This window comes from Phoca vitulina, unplaced genomic scaffold, assembly GCF_004348235.1.
Source record: "Phoca vitulina isolate PV1807 unplaced genomic scaffold, GSC_HSeal_1.0 scaffold23, whole genome shotgun sequence".
NCBI lineage: Eukaryota > Metazoa > Chordata > Mammalia > Carnivora > Phocidae > Phoca > Phoca vitulina.
Window position 1 is genome coordinate 8253599 of NW_022589726.1, and position 15610 is coordinate 8269208.

Genomic DNA, 15610 nt, shown 5'->3' on the forward strand with positions numbered 1-15610 from the left:
ACTTTTAATCTTTTCTGAGGGGCAGATGAGAAATGTTTGTCCTGTCACAGCAAGCCTCTCCAGAGCCTGAACGCAGAACTGCTCTTTGTTACCTCTCAGTTGACTGTCATAACCGAGTTCCTGCTCCGTCCACTGTAGGCTTCTTAAAAGCTATCTTTTTGTTTTTATTTCTCTATTAGTTGGAAGGGTTGTATCTCTGTTGATTTTGCCCAAAAAGATTCATTAATTGCCAATTTAACGTGACAAAATCTCCGAGTTAAAAGTATTCTTTCCCCTGGCATGGATAATTAAAACCTGTACAATTAGAATTAAACAATTCTGTCCAAAATTTGTTGATCTATGTTCATTCATACAAAAAGACCAATTGTGTTCCCAAAATTGAGAGAACTAAGCTACCCATCTGTATGTCATTTAGCACAAGAGAAGCAACTGCAGGTTTAAATTACACGGTATTGGGTTGCAATTTCCTAACATTGGATGCTTTTCTGCTTTTTTACCTTGAGTCATTTACTAAGGAGTGTTCATAAAAAGTAGCTTAAAGCACAGATGCTTGCAAATCGTTTAGGCAAAGATGTTTCTCTCTTTTTCATTCTCCCTCTCTCAAAAATCTCTCTTTTCTGAAGAAAGAGAATAAAATTGTTGGTCAGTATTGACGAACCACGTTAAGTATTTGTACAGAGAGAAAAGGTAAAATTGAAAACATCTGATTGAAGTAAATACGACAAACATAAAAGCTTTCCTGGTGAATGAAGGGTATTGAGGAGACTTTATTTCATAGATTAGAAATTACTTTTGATCTAAACATTCTTAAAAACAGATTGTTTTTCCACCACGAACCATCTCATTAACTGTGCTACAGAGACCTCGTTTTCATGGCAAGCTTTGAAAGAGTGCTGTGCTCTTTTGTCAGACTCCGTCTTATCTGGGAGGGGGATAAAGATTTCAGTCCAGCTTTCTTTGTTTGTCTTTCAAGAACCACTAAAGCAGTATTCACACAAATTTTGTAGGAATGTGCCCTATGTCACAGTCTACAAATTATTTGGTTTTGGTGCACTTAAAGGTCATCTTCCAAATTAGCAAAATTTTCCTATATCCTGGCTTTTCAACCTTAAATATAAATATTGTTTCCTACCTCTAAGTGAGGTTTTTTTTTTCTTTAAGAAATGCTAGTGCTTATTTAAAGTTGTCGAACTTCGTACATTTTTATTCTCTGATTATACCATATTCTCAAATAATTAGGCTTTTAAAGTGTACCTAATAGCAAAAGGAAGTATATGTAGACTAGAAACAACTATTGTGATTTTATATTAAACAACCCAATGAGCAGTTAGTCAGATTTTAATAAATTTCTTGCCACATAGTTTAATAATATACTTCCTGGACAATTGAAAGCTATACTATTACATTAGCTCTTCTAGCGTCATAACCCAAAACTGACATATATAAACACAGAAAGGCTTCTCTTTTGTCTCTGATTTCCCTTCTCCCTCTCAGACTCACTTTTCTAAAGTTATATGGTGCCACTGTTAATTTTGAAGAAATAATTTCATTTTGAAATTCTAGAATAATTCACTGGATGGTTTCCCTTCACTATCTTCACTTAGGAGCTGTAATTTTCTTATTACACAGGGTAATTTAACATTAGTATTATATGACATCTGTTCAACGACCTCTAAATTGGCTTAGAAGTATGTTAGGGAAAGATTTTTCCCTTTATTTAAATGTTTAATAGAGTGCTTCGAAGGCACAAGTGAGTGTGTGTGTGGATACGTGCAACACAAAGTATGTTTGAGAGAGTGATACTGCCCCCTTGGTATCTCATAACACCAGTCTCTACAGAGTAACTTTGGTATAGATAAGATCCATCTTGAACCCCATCCAAGAGTATTTATTTACTGAAATATGCCTAAAGTCTCTTTTTATATTGACGCTTGTTCCATTGAGGCTTGCTTCCTCAAAGCCAGTATTATCTTGAAGCTCCAATGGAAAGCTCTTGCTCTAAGTAGAAACAGACTGACAGCAAGAGTTCATGTTCTGACTCTGCCTGCTTCCCAGTCATGTGACCTGAGGCAAGTCAGTCTCTCTGACCATGTACTGACACCCTCACAGGTCAGCTCGAAAGATCACAGCAAATCACAAAGATCTAAGTGATCTCAGCAAACACTGTCTGAATAAATGCACTATCACACTATCATTCTGATTACAGTAAATTCTGAAGTTAAAAGTGTAGTTTCAAAGGTAGCCAGGTTAACTCTTTCAGTGTGCTGCAATATCCTATTGGTAATCATTTTTCTATAATAATTCCCTTAGGGCAGTATTTTTCTCACAAATTATCTTTTAAAATGATTAAAATAAGAATTAAAAGAAAACTAAAATTTGAGTATTTAACTATGTGCTAGGCACATTTCTAGGCATTTTTACATAACCATGTTTAATCCTCTCAATAATTCTAGGAGGTAGACATTATGCTCATTCTACAGATACAGAAGCTGAGGCTCGGAGAGGTTGTACAATAACTTCCTAAGGACAAACAGCAAATAGATATATCAGCTCAAACCCAGGGCTATCTGACTGTAAAGCCCATAGTCATTATATATTCTGTGAGGACAAATTATGCTAGAGCTTTCTTCTTTCTTCTTAAATTATGCAATAACTTTTAGCTCAAGAACTATTGCTAACAACTTAAGATAATAAAGGAGAAGAGTAATAATCGCCACAGTACATCCAGAAAAATGAATACATTTGTCTGCTGGCCAATGTCTGTTTTCCCTGTGTTCATTCCTTCAACAGAGGGTCAGTGACAAGGTTCAAATGGGATTCTCACAAAGTCTATAAAACGTTGAAAGGCTTTTTAACTTCCTGTTAAGAAGTAAATCAGATCTGTTACCTAAGTCTTAGAACACTTTTAAGTCATAAATCTTACATTTCATTGTGAAAAATCAAAACAACACAAGACCTAAAGATCCCATAACTTTAGTTTTGGTCCTAGGATCAGAAAAAACTGAAACTATTAAATATTTTCCCAAGATAATAAATAAATAAAAGATGACAAGACCATCTTGTTTTGCTTCGAGTTTAGTGGGTTTAAACAGTAAAATTCATGTTGAAATAGCTTGCTACTATATTTCAAAGTGGTATACTTAAATTTTCATTACCACTTTGAATTTTCATTTGGTTATTAGTCTGTCATATTGGAAAGCTGAACACTATCCAGATATGATAGTGTTAGAAATTTCTAAATAAGTGGGCATTTATAAAAGCCAAATCTAGTCCATTTTTAGAATAGCATGTAAAATGTATTCCATGAACCATTTTTTCATATATGTTTGTTTGTTTTGCATTCCAGTAATTCAATAAAGGTTTGAAAAAAAAAAATGCCAAGCACGAGGAAGAAAAGCTTTCATGCCTGTAGAAGTGTACCCAATTCTGATTTTTCTCTCAAAGTAGACCTACATAGGAAAAACATTCCCAAGATTAACATGCAGTCTAAGACGTCATGACACTTTTGCCTCAATACTGTGGCTTCCATGAAACTAGGGTTGCAGGGCTTACTTATAGGACCATTGATCCAACATTTTTTTCTTACTGTTTTCTAAAGGCAACAAAAGTGTTGAAGGTTTACAGAGTGCCAGGTACTGTGCTAAGTGAAATATAGTCATTCATTCCTTCAAGTAATTATTGAGTACCTATTATATGCTGGCATTATTCTAAGTACTTAGGATATACAAGTAAAACAAAGATCCTGCTTTCATGGAGCTCCTGCGAAAGCAGCAGCGGTGGGGGAAGACAGAAAAAACACAATGAAAATAAGTAAGTAAATTAGGTAGCCTCTTAGAAGGTAATAAGTACACAGGAAGGAAAAAGGCAAAACTGAGCAGAGCAAAGAAGATTTGGAATGCTAGAAGTTAAGGGCTGTAACCTTAAATATGGTCAAAGTAGGGCTCACTGAGAAGGCAACATTGGACAAAGCCTTGAAGCTAGAGAGGAAGTTGGTTGTACTGATATCCCAAAGAGGTGCTTTCTAAACACAGAGAGGACATGGCCAGTGCAAGAGATGAGTACACTAAGTTCACGCTCCAGCGGTAGAGACAGAGACAGGGAACTGCAACACGCGTGCCAAAACCTGAACGTGAATGGGGCAGAAAGCAACAATTTAAACATGCGAAGAATAGGTTTTTAAACCAGGAAATTTATAATTATATATCTTAGTACAGACATTGTCTGGCATTACTTTTTAACTCCCAAGAGAAATGTTAGGGAATATCCTTTTAGCAATGTTCTATCCTCAAAATAGCTCTCAGAGAGTATCTGACTGGCTGAACTTTGAACCCAGAATCAGAGGGCAGTCCCTGCTAACTTGCTCTGTGTAATTAATGTCATCCCTTTCAGACTACGGATTATCATTCCCAACCTGGAGTCATGTGTAAGAGGATACTCAATAGATGTTTTTCAGTGATAAATTTTGGATGGACCCAGAGAGCAAAATCCTTTGGCCAAATGATGTTTTTACCCTTCTGGAACAAGCCAGTCACTCTTCCCTGCAGAGTGCTCTTGTAGGTGATGTCAGGGAATATCCATAACTAAAGAAAGTTTAAAATTTGTACCTCAACCTGGTTTCCATGTTTTAAAAACATTCTTAGTTTTTACATTTACGTTCAGTTTCATTTCATTCATCCTCCAAGTCCTAAATATAACACAAAGAAAATAAAACTCCAGGTCTTAGGAACCAGAAAGCAAGACAATTGTTTCTTCCTAAACACTTTTTTTCTTTTCTATATGTGAGAAAAATCATATCTTTGTCATAGTAATTATCCCATTTCATGATATCCCATTTCTCAGCTCCGCAATTTCTCCTCTTCCAAATCTAAGTCCATAACTTGATCCTGGCTGTTTTTACTTTGGTAAGTTTTTCTATTCACATAAGACAGTTGTACAGATCGGTTTCAGTTATATTCTATTGATGTATGCACAGAGTTCTAATTAACATCAGTGGACATTAGAAGCATGCCAAGGCAACATACCATTTTAAACTTTTTGAATTAAACAAGACCATATGTTTTAGTGGAGCATAGTTGAATGATAAAATTGGTCTCTGGTTTCCATACTGAAGGTTTGAATAGATAAACTGAGAAAATACTTGCAAGCAAATTTTCCTTCCAAGTCTACATACCCAAATAAATTCATCCCTACTCTGATAACTCCTTTCTTCTGTATACCCTCAGTACTAGTGCATTTACTCTGTGAGGTACTATTTACATGGGCTAAAATAGCATTTTGCAATTATTCTCAAATGTCTTCAGTTGTTTCCACTTTATTTTCTCAGATTATAAATTCTTTGACAACATAAACTGTTGAGCCTCATATTAACTCATACATCCTACAACTACTTATTAAACATCTACAGTGAATCAAGAACTATGATGAGCTCTGGAAAGTTAAAAACGAGTAAGTCAAGGTTCCTATCCTAGGAGAGCACACATTCTAGCAGGAATGATGTAAGAAAAGCAATCAAAACAATGTGCAGTCACATAGTAAAAGTATATGCAAAATTTTATGTATGGAACATTACATTAACATTAACAATGAAGACATTAATATTCTCAAACTTTGCCCATCTAGATTGACTAGGTCCAGTTGTAACTGGGATATGGAAAACTCACATAATTTGTGGAAAGAGCATCTATAGGCTCAGAGGGTTAGAGAAGATTCAAAGAGGGAAGAGAACTTCATCTAGAAAGCTGAGATGTAGTGTGATCAAATGTGTACAGTGTCAAGACGGTAAGTATCCAGCTCTGATGAAGGGAATGCAAATGGTCTTCCATGTAAGTGATACCGGCTAACTTACCAAAGTAAAAACAGCCAGGATCAAGTTATGGATTTAGATTTGGAAGAGGAGAAATTGCGGAGCTGAGAAATAAGGCAGTTTTAATATTAAGGGGAATGTGTGCAAGCATTTTCTCACTGGAAGTCAATGGGAGTACATTTATTTCCCACAACATCCAAAGCCTATTAATATGGTTTAAAATTCTAGCCTTTAATAGTAAGTTCTTGTAAGTAGGGAGGCATGACTTTCTTGATAGGAGACGTGGAGAGGTTTACCACTACATGTATCCTGGTGAAACATTCACCTGAATGACTCTGTAAGATAGAAACCACATTTTGCATTTCTTTTACTTGTGTGCCACAAGGAAGTTTTTAATTGTTGAAGTCATGTGTAGCAATAATTTTATCAACATTCTTTAAGTATCTAAAAGAACTAGAGTACTTTATCAGCTCTTCAGAATGTAATGCAAATACCAATAGCAGTGATTTTTACATTAATGTGGACCATAAAGCCTAAGTTTAGGGAAATATTTAAAACATGTCTTGATGCAAAAAGCATTTTCTTGCTTGCAAAGCATATGAGTAAAAAGAGAATTTTTAAAGGTACTGCCATCATCAGGTGACAGTAGTGGAGGAGAAAGTCACTTAACTTCAAGTCTATCTGATCGCATGTGAAATGTCTGACAAAGTTGGAGTTCCCTGTTTTTAATTTTTTTTTTTTTTTTCTAGTATGGGTCTTCACTAGAACATCATGGCCCATTCAGGGAAAGAAAAAAAAAATTAAAAGCAGACAGGCTCATTTCTATTCTACATTTCACATGCAATCAAAAAGACTTGCAAAAAATAGCTCGCTCTCCCATCCTGCCTCACCCCCTTGGGAGCACAGACTGAAGGGAAGATGAGGGATAACCACCCACAAAAAGGAAGGATAGGATCCCTCACTTAGGGATGCAGAATTTTGTTTAAATGTAACATTAAGAATACTTTACTAGAAAGAAAATAAAATTTATATTGTCTAAGAGCTCAGCTTTATAAATTTCCAAAATTACATTATCTCCCAAATCAAATTTAAAATCTAAATTAGTTCTAAAACAATGGGCAGAAAACAAACCTGCAATTGCCACTCAATGAATAGCTAAATTTGAGTCTGTATGTTCCAGAAAAATGTGAAAGATTCTGGAGGGAAAAAAAGTAAAAATTTTTACATTTTTCTTTATCACCCAGACAACTAAAGAAAAAGCACAGGGCTTCTCCTGAATTATTCAATATTTCCTTGAAAGACAGGGTACATACATATCTTGGTTACCTTTGCACTCCCAGCACCTAGCAATGTGCCGGGGCAAGAGTAAGTACTAAGTAAGTACATGCTGTATTTAAATATTTATTCAACTCCCCATTTTAATTATTTGTATTTAAATTTTTTTCTGAAAAGATGTTTTCTAAATGATGCCTTTGGCTATGTTTCTTGGAATTTAATTTAAAAACTGCAACAATAGGGGTACCTGGCTGGCTCAGTTGATGGAGCATGTGACTCTTGATCTCAGGGTTGTACGTTCAAGCCACACATTGTAGAGATTACTTAAAAAAATAAAATCTTAAAAAAATTGCAACATTAATATTTTAAATCAGTGAAATTAAAAAAAAGAATAATTGATGATAGATTTTTTTTTCTTTGATTACTATTCTGAATCCTCTCTTGAGTTCCACATTCAAATCTTCTCTTATAGGCTAGTATTCCATTAAATCTCTGGATTTAAGACTGAGAGATTACCTAATCCAGCATTCCCCAAAATGTAATCTATAAAACACTGGCTCTAATAAACAAAAAAATGCTAACACGTTGTCCTTGGGAGGGTGGGGGGCGGGGGCGGGTAGAGGGTTGGCAAGAATAAATTTCCACATTCAAACCATATTGGAAAAGTCAAGGTTACATGGGTTTTTTAATGAAGATCTTCTCAGAGATTTTCTTAATATTGATGTGCATTATTAAATATGTGGTATTTCGACACACGATTATTTTATGCTCCACTAGAAAAGTAAAAAGAGCTGCCAATGACACAATATTTTCTCACACAATGGTTTAAACTGCATCCTCATTACCAAGATGATAAAATGTAAAAACAGAATTTATAAAATATGGTAGTATGCAGTTTCTCAATTTGACAATGGGATCAGTTTTACAGGGTATTAATTAGTGTTCCTCAGGTTATAATTTGGGAAATGAGGAACTTCTAGTCCAAAGCTCTCATGAGTAAACCAAGGCCTAACAAAGTTACTTGACATGGTCACACACCTGGTTAATGAGAGCCAGGCTCTCTTGTCTGCCGCGTTCCTACTTTAATTTATTCATTCATTACATTTCTTTCTTGAACTCATGCTTTGTTGTGCTTTAACATGCCTATCTTTTACTAACCCATGTGCTCACAGTCCATTCCCACCCCCATGCCGCCATCCCCCACCCCTACCACTTCCTGCTAATTACATCTACACATTCCTTCAATATCCTTCAGAAGAACTGTCATTGCTTCAGATCCTATTCCAAGAACCAGTCTGCCATTCTGTGCAGAAAGAAGCACAGTGCTTCTCACTTCTTTTACTCCCTCCCACCATAGGGAAGCAAAGGAGGAAGTGTTTACGTAGAATCATAAAACCGTCAAGTATATAACTTCATCTTATAGATAACAAAATGACTCAGACCCAAAGTGGCCATCTTTCTCACCAGGATATACATTCCTTAAAAACAGAGGCCACATTATTTACAATGTGGCATTATATTGATACATAAGAGGATGCTACTTATTTACACCCATTCATTCATTCCACAAATATTTATTGAACACCTATTATGTGACAGACAAAATTCTAGTTGCTGAGATGTAGTAGTGAACTAAAGAGGCAAAAAAAAAAAAAATCTCTGCCTTTTTGGAGCTTACTTTGCAGGAACCACGGATTTTCCGACATTAGAAATAGATTTTGGCCAATCAAACCCATCACCTTTCCCAGACATATTTAATGTCCCACCCCCTCCTTTTATAATTTTTCTAGCTTATTCCCCCTTAAAGTGGCACAGAATAAATTTCCGGGAAATGTGAGATAATGTTAATACCTGAGGGTTATATCTAACTGTGAAAGATTCGACAAGATTGTTATGTCATTCTTAGTTTACAGATGAAGAACAGGAATAAAAGGCATAAAACAGATTCATGGGGCCAGAAAGCAAGTTGGTAGTAGAAACAAGCTAGTAAATACAAACTAAGCTTCCAATCTGTTTCTTCATCAATACCAGTAATAGGACAGTAAGCTCTGAAACAATGTTATCTAAAATTTGAACAAGAACTATTAAAATATTAATCAAAATGGAATATAATATGAACAGCTGTCTCATTCTGTGGTCAAAATGCACTTCTACGACAAAACAAAATCTTGAAAACTATAGCTATAGAATTTTGGATTTTCTTTGTTTACTTAAAATTCAAATAATCTAATGATTTAAATTAGCACTCCATTCTTTGCTTGCAATTATGTGGCTGAATATGATAAATATATCTAGTGTTGAAGGAAATGCTTATCATAGTAGTTGAATAAATTTAAATTCTATAAATGTATAGCTCTTATAAATCACCTAAATAACTGATATCTTTGTCATTCCCTGGTATATTTTTTATGACATACATTTTAAGTGGCTAATACAAGTGCAAGTATACTAAATGTAAAAAAAGAAAAAAAATAGGGAATTGAAATAAATGAATGGAAATTTTAAATTTTTAAATAAATGGTTGATTTTAAATGCAAAGGCACAGAAAGTAATTAGAAATAATTTGCCATTGCATCTCAGTAAAATCTTTTTTAAAGCATTTTAAATTAAAATGTATCTAGCAAAAGCAGCAATGAGAAATTTAACCTTGAAACAAAATGTTTAGGATGAAGCTACAAATTGGAAAAGACTGAAAATGACAATTCATCAAGTATCTGGCCTCAATATTAGTGAGTCTTTGTGAACTGCCATACAGGCCTCATTTCTTCATTAAACATGTTTGTTGAGAGCAAAAGGTGGCTCAGGCTTGTTTGAATAAATCCTTCTATATGATCTGACAGGTAACATTCTTGTGAACATGTTTAGATAGATAAACATCTAATAACTCTACTTATAAGATTCCTCAGAAGTCCATATTGTCTAGATAATCTAACCCTGCAGGATTATCATTTGTTTTCAGAACTCATAATACATTTTATATTCTTTACAGTCACTGTTAATTAGTTGACCAGTGAGTTTCTCAGGCTAAAATTTGTTTTATCTTTTGTTCATGCCCATTTTTATCTCTGTTGCTACTAGATGTTGCTACATATTTTATAATTATTAATGTATATATGAAGAATTTATTCCATATTTATAAAAAATTAACAAAATCCACATTTAACAAACCATATGCCCAACACCTTATTCATACAGATGTATTGTTCTATAATAATTTAGCCTTGTGCACAAATAATTTTTAAAACTCATATGGTAGGGAATTAGATGTCATACAGCAAGTTTTCAACATTAACATTAAAACTTTATTATATCATAGAGCTACTAAACATTTTGTTTTAGAAAAAATATAGCTGCATCAGAGTACTCATTAATCAACATTTTAAATATAATTTTTCTTAGTTTCCAAAAATATCTTAATTCATGCGTAACAATCAACATGTTAAACTAATAACATTTTCAAGATTCTATAAATATTCAAAACACAGCAAAACAAAATGTGAAATTTTCTTTCATTCTTGGGTGGTCTGCTGAAGAAAATTTAGTTGCATATAATGCTATAAATTACTGTTAAATCAGCTATTTGGATTTAAGATAAGTTAATTTATGAAAACTTGTTCTAGTTTATAGAAAGTCTACACATGAAAGACAATTTCGATGAGATGTCCAAGCATAAGGGACTTGGAATCCTATTGAAAATGGAAAAAGGTTTTGCACTTTACAAATATTGTTTGAACATAATATAAGCAGAAAAACTTGTGGTTTGTAAATCCATATGTTCTTAACTGGATATTCTTTACATACTTTTGTTTAAGTTTTCACAATGTACCTATGTGCTAATGATATCAGTACACTTGCATGCTGTGAAAGAACGTAAATCTAGTGCCATCTACCGGAAAAAGTGGGTACAATTCAATTAATTGCAAATTATTTTGTGAATTATGTGAGTTGAAATTTGTATGTCTATTTTTTAAATATTATCTGTTTCTTTAAAAAAAAATCTCCCCTAAAGCATTTTTAATATAATCAAAGAAGTTAGGTAAGATGAGCATGTAAGACAATGGTGAAACTGAAAAATGGCGGGCGTTAATCTAAACACGTGGGAGAGAATTCCATTGGTGGTATCAATAAAGAAATCAGATATACTATGTTCTAATCCGTTTTTATGTTGGTATCGTGTATATTGTTTAGAACACAGGTTCTAAACCTGTGGTCAAAGAACCCTCCCTTAAGGGTTTCAGAATATCTAACAATGTTAAAAAATGAAATTATATGAAAAATTGTGTGTAGGTTCACAGATGTACTTTCTGGGGGAGGAGAGTCATAACTTTTATCAAAGAATCATGGAGATGATTCATCTTTTCATAACCCTAAAAGGTTACAAAATAAAACTGGCATAGAAAGCCAATCTATGCAGTAGATGAACAGCAAGCATACTGATGACCTCAATTCTTTTTTTAAAAAGGGTAAATAAACATAACATTGGACGCCATTAATGAGCTGTTGCCAGCTCTAACTTGGATAGTATTCTTACTTATGCATGTCGCTTTGGTGCATGTCTGCTGTAGTTCCTCTTTACAAATGGAAAATTTAAAGCATAACAAACAACATTAACGTGCTCCAGAGAAAAGTGATCAAAAGAGCCAGAATTCTTAATTCTCATAATAAGCATAATATGTACTTATTCTCTTCCTCAAACAGTTTATCTACCACTAAAACTCAAACTGTTTGAGAGAAAAAGTAAAAGCAAGTATGGATAACACACAATGAATCCCTGTGACCACTCTTTTGCTCTTTGTTTAGCTACAATGTGTCTTATACCTACTGTATCAACTGTATTGTATTAAATGCAACAAAGTGAGAAAAGAGAAAAGAAACTGTTTTTCATAATATATGCAAAAGGCAACCAAACCATGAAATTTACTTTTAATCTTCCCATGCAAAAGAGTCTCAAATAAATGTGTACTCTCTGTTATAGCTATCACTTCACCTACATGTAAACTTTCCAAATGTTTATTCATTCGTTTAACAAATATTTATTAAGTGCCAGGCATTGTGCTAAGCTCTGGAGAGTTCTAGTTATACAGATGATATTCTATGACTTGCAAACACTATTTGCAAAATATCTCTCTTTAAGACTTCTAATTTCTACATTAGAATATTATGATATCTTTACGAACTACATAACCGCCATATGGCTCTTCAATTCATGGTGACTGTTAAATACACCAATGAAGTCAAGTAACAACCACATATTATGTGTATGATGTTAGAGAAAAGTATAATTTATCACTGTAATTAGTACTATTTAGACAAATACTCTCACTTGGCTGAAAGCTACCATGCTATCTAGTCTAAACTACAATTAGACTTAATTTTTATCAAGCACTGAAACTATGTATAAAATTGTGTTTCCTAATCCCTCCTCAGATAATGCTTCAGTCTTGATAGAGTGGTGAGGAATTCTAATGTTCAAACATGGAAAAGATTTCTGTCCTCCCACCACAACCTAGCAGATTTTTCTATAAATTCCCAGCCATTAATTAGTACTGAGTTTCCAGATTTAACTAAGCCAGAGCCAAAAGTAAAAACAACAGTTAATAAAATCACAGAATCTCAGAACTATATAGATGATCTAATTTGAATTCTTCGTTTTAAAGATAAAGAGACTGAAATCTGAAGAGGTTCACAATCATGTTCATGGTCACACAAGTTAATGACAGGGCTGTGGTTAGTTTTCTGACTCCTACCCCAGCACTCTTTTAATACAAAATGAAACTGTTATAGGAAATTAAGAAAAAATTCTGAGGGAGAAAGAAATTACCTTTAATTACAAACATGAGTGAACCATAACTCAGATGCACTTAATAAGCTCTAAATTAAAATTATGCTTTATTTAAAAATAAGAAGTAAAGGAAGTCAAAGCTGAAAAATGATAGGTCACTCTTTTGGGATATGGCCTCCATTCAGGTCAATCCAGTTATAATCAATTTTAAGAGCCTGTTTCAATTACTTTTTAGTTCTGGAATTATTTTGTATTGAATAATACCTGAAATTAGTAGGGTACTGGCTAAGGGAGCAGAAATCTTTTTGATTTACAGAGATTTTTTGCTGTAATGGGTTTTGACCAGGGAACAGTAAATTAAAGCAAGACTCCAGACTTTCACCTTAATTTCCTATATCTCCAATTTTGACCTCTTCCCTCCCTACTTATATGAAGTAATAGGAACTAGCATTCCCACTTCAACTTCACTTTTATTTTTCAAAATATAGTTTGTTTCATTACTGTTGAACTTAATTTCTTCAACATTCCTGTATTTCTAAGAATACAATTCTCTTAGATAAATGGATGGTAACGATTTTACTAATATTCAAGTCATAAAGTATGTAAATGTTGGAAAGACTGACTTTCATAATGCTTTAAAAAGTAAGTGGTGCTTTAATGACTAAGGCATTATGGAATACTATTCTAGCCAATTCATCTATCAAATTAAAATGGATTTGCAATCCAGAAAGACAGACACTTTGGCTTCCATCAGTACTGGATAGTTAGAATAAAAGAAACATGTATATTTATAGGACTTGAATTCTGGTTCGGCAGGATGTATAAGTAAAAGGAAGAGATAAAAACAACAGATTGAGATGATTATTTCTCAAACAGAAAGTGCATTTGTGGTTCCTATTAAAGTGAAAATAGTTAAATGAAAGATAGGACATATATGTTCTTAAAAGTCTATTGTACTAGGAAAATACAAAGATGATAGATGATAGAAGAAAGGAAGAAAGAAAGGAAGAAAGGAGGAAAAGAAAGAAAGAAAGAAAGAAAGAAAGAGAGGAAGGAAGAAAGAAAGAAAGAAAAAGAAAGAAAGAAAGAAAGGTCTATAGTGAACTCAGTGAACATTTATATATGGTGCTTACTAAATCTCAGCCATTGTTCTATGCACTTAACACATCCTAAGCTATTTCACCCCCACAGCCACCTTTCAGGTGACTATTATTATTAACCCCCATATTACAAACAAGGAAGCCAAGGTACACAGCTAGTTAAGTAGCAAAACCAGACTTCAAATTCAGTCAAACCCCAGAATCTGTATTTTTAAGCACTATGCATAATGGCTACTGCTTAGGAATTATCAGCTTTGTTGAATTTATCTTTGAATCATTTTGATACCAAAATTTAAAGATACTTATACCTCAATTAAACAATTTCATTATGAAATCCTTCAATTCCATGATTCTAATATCTTAAAGACTACACCATTAATTAATTTATTTATTAATAAGGTGTCTCTAAATACTTAGGCTCCTCTGTGTATAGAAAACTCATGTTACAGAACACTACTGGTATTCTCACACTTTGGGGCTTTTTTCAGTGGAAAACATGGTTATGTATAAACTAAATAACTTTCATACTCCCACTGTCATATATAGTATATACTTAGGAAAAAGTTCCACATGATACAGGGACTACATTGATTGATGTTCTCCCACAAGCTCATACACAATTCAGCAGGTAAACCTTGTCAGTTCTACAACCTAAAAATCTCTCAAATCCATCTCCCTTCTTTCTTTTTTTGTTTTGTTTTGTTTATTTGTTTTTGAGAGAGAGAGCAGGGGAGGGGCACAGGGAGAGGGAAAGAGAGAATCCCAAGCAGACTCCCCACTCACCGCGGAGCCCGACACAGGGCTCGATCTCAAGACCCTGAGATCATGACCTGATCTGAAATCAAGAGTCGGGTACTTAACTGACTGAGCCACCCAGTTTCCCCCATCCCCCTTCTTTCCAAACCTACTGTAATTACCACTGCTAAGACTCAGCATTTCATGAGTCCCTCCAGCCTCAAACTCCTCCAGTATTCTCTGTGGGGGCACTCGGGGGCATGGCTGGCTCAGGGAGGCAAAAGAACTGAAAGAGTCATGCATTAAGCTTCATTAGCCTCTCAAGTCATCACAAATAGATACAAAATCTATTTAAAACAAACAAACACGTTTACTACTCAAATACCGCTTCAAGACAAAGGTCTTAGCTACCCTTCGAATCAAGCTGCCACCTCAGCCTTCTCATAGAAACATATGGAACCAGCACTGACCTTCCACCATACTAAATCAATAATCCCTACAAAATGCAAATCGAGTCATGTTATTTCCCCTGCTTCCCTTCCCCAAGACTTAAATTCCTTAAAACATCATATAAGGCCTTTCATGATTGGGCTACCTTCCTGCCTCGCCTCTTGCACTTGCCCTCGCCCACCCACGCTATCCATATTAAATAACCTGCATCTCACTGAACATACCTTGCTCTTTCAGGCCTTCATGTCTTGCCCCTGATACTCCATAGCCTAGAATTGTCCTTCCCACTCCTTGGCTAACTGATGTTCATAGATTGAGGTTCAGCTTAAAAACTATATCCTCCATAAAGTCCTCCTAACCTCAGAGACCTTCCCTCCTTTACAAAAATTTTGCTCCTAACCCAAGAGCTAGGGCCATCCTTCTCTTAATTCCCCTAACATCCCAGGTATAAACACCGTTTATTTA

At 34.4% G+C, this 15610-nt stretch overlaps 1 protein-coding gene across 2 annotated transcripts in view; it reads right to left on the reverse strand.

Annotated features, from left to right (window-relative positions):
• MSRB3 (methionine sulfoxide reductase B3) overlaps positions 1 to 15610 on the reverse strand; it is a 163729-nt gene that overhangs the window by 117593 nt on the left and 30526 nt on the right. The window lies entirely within an intron of this gene.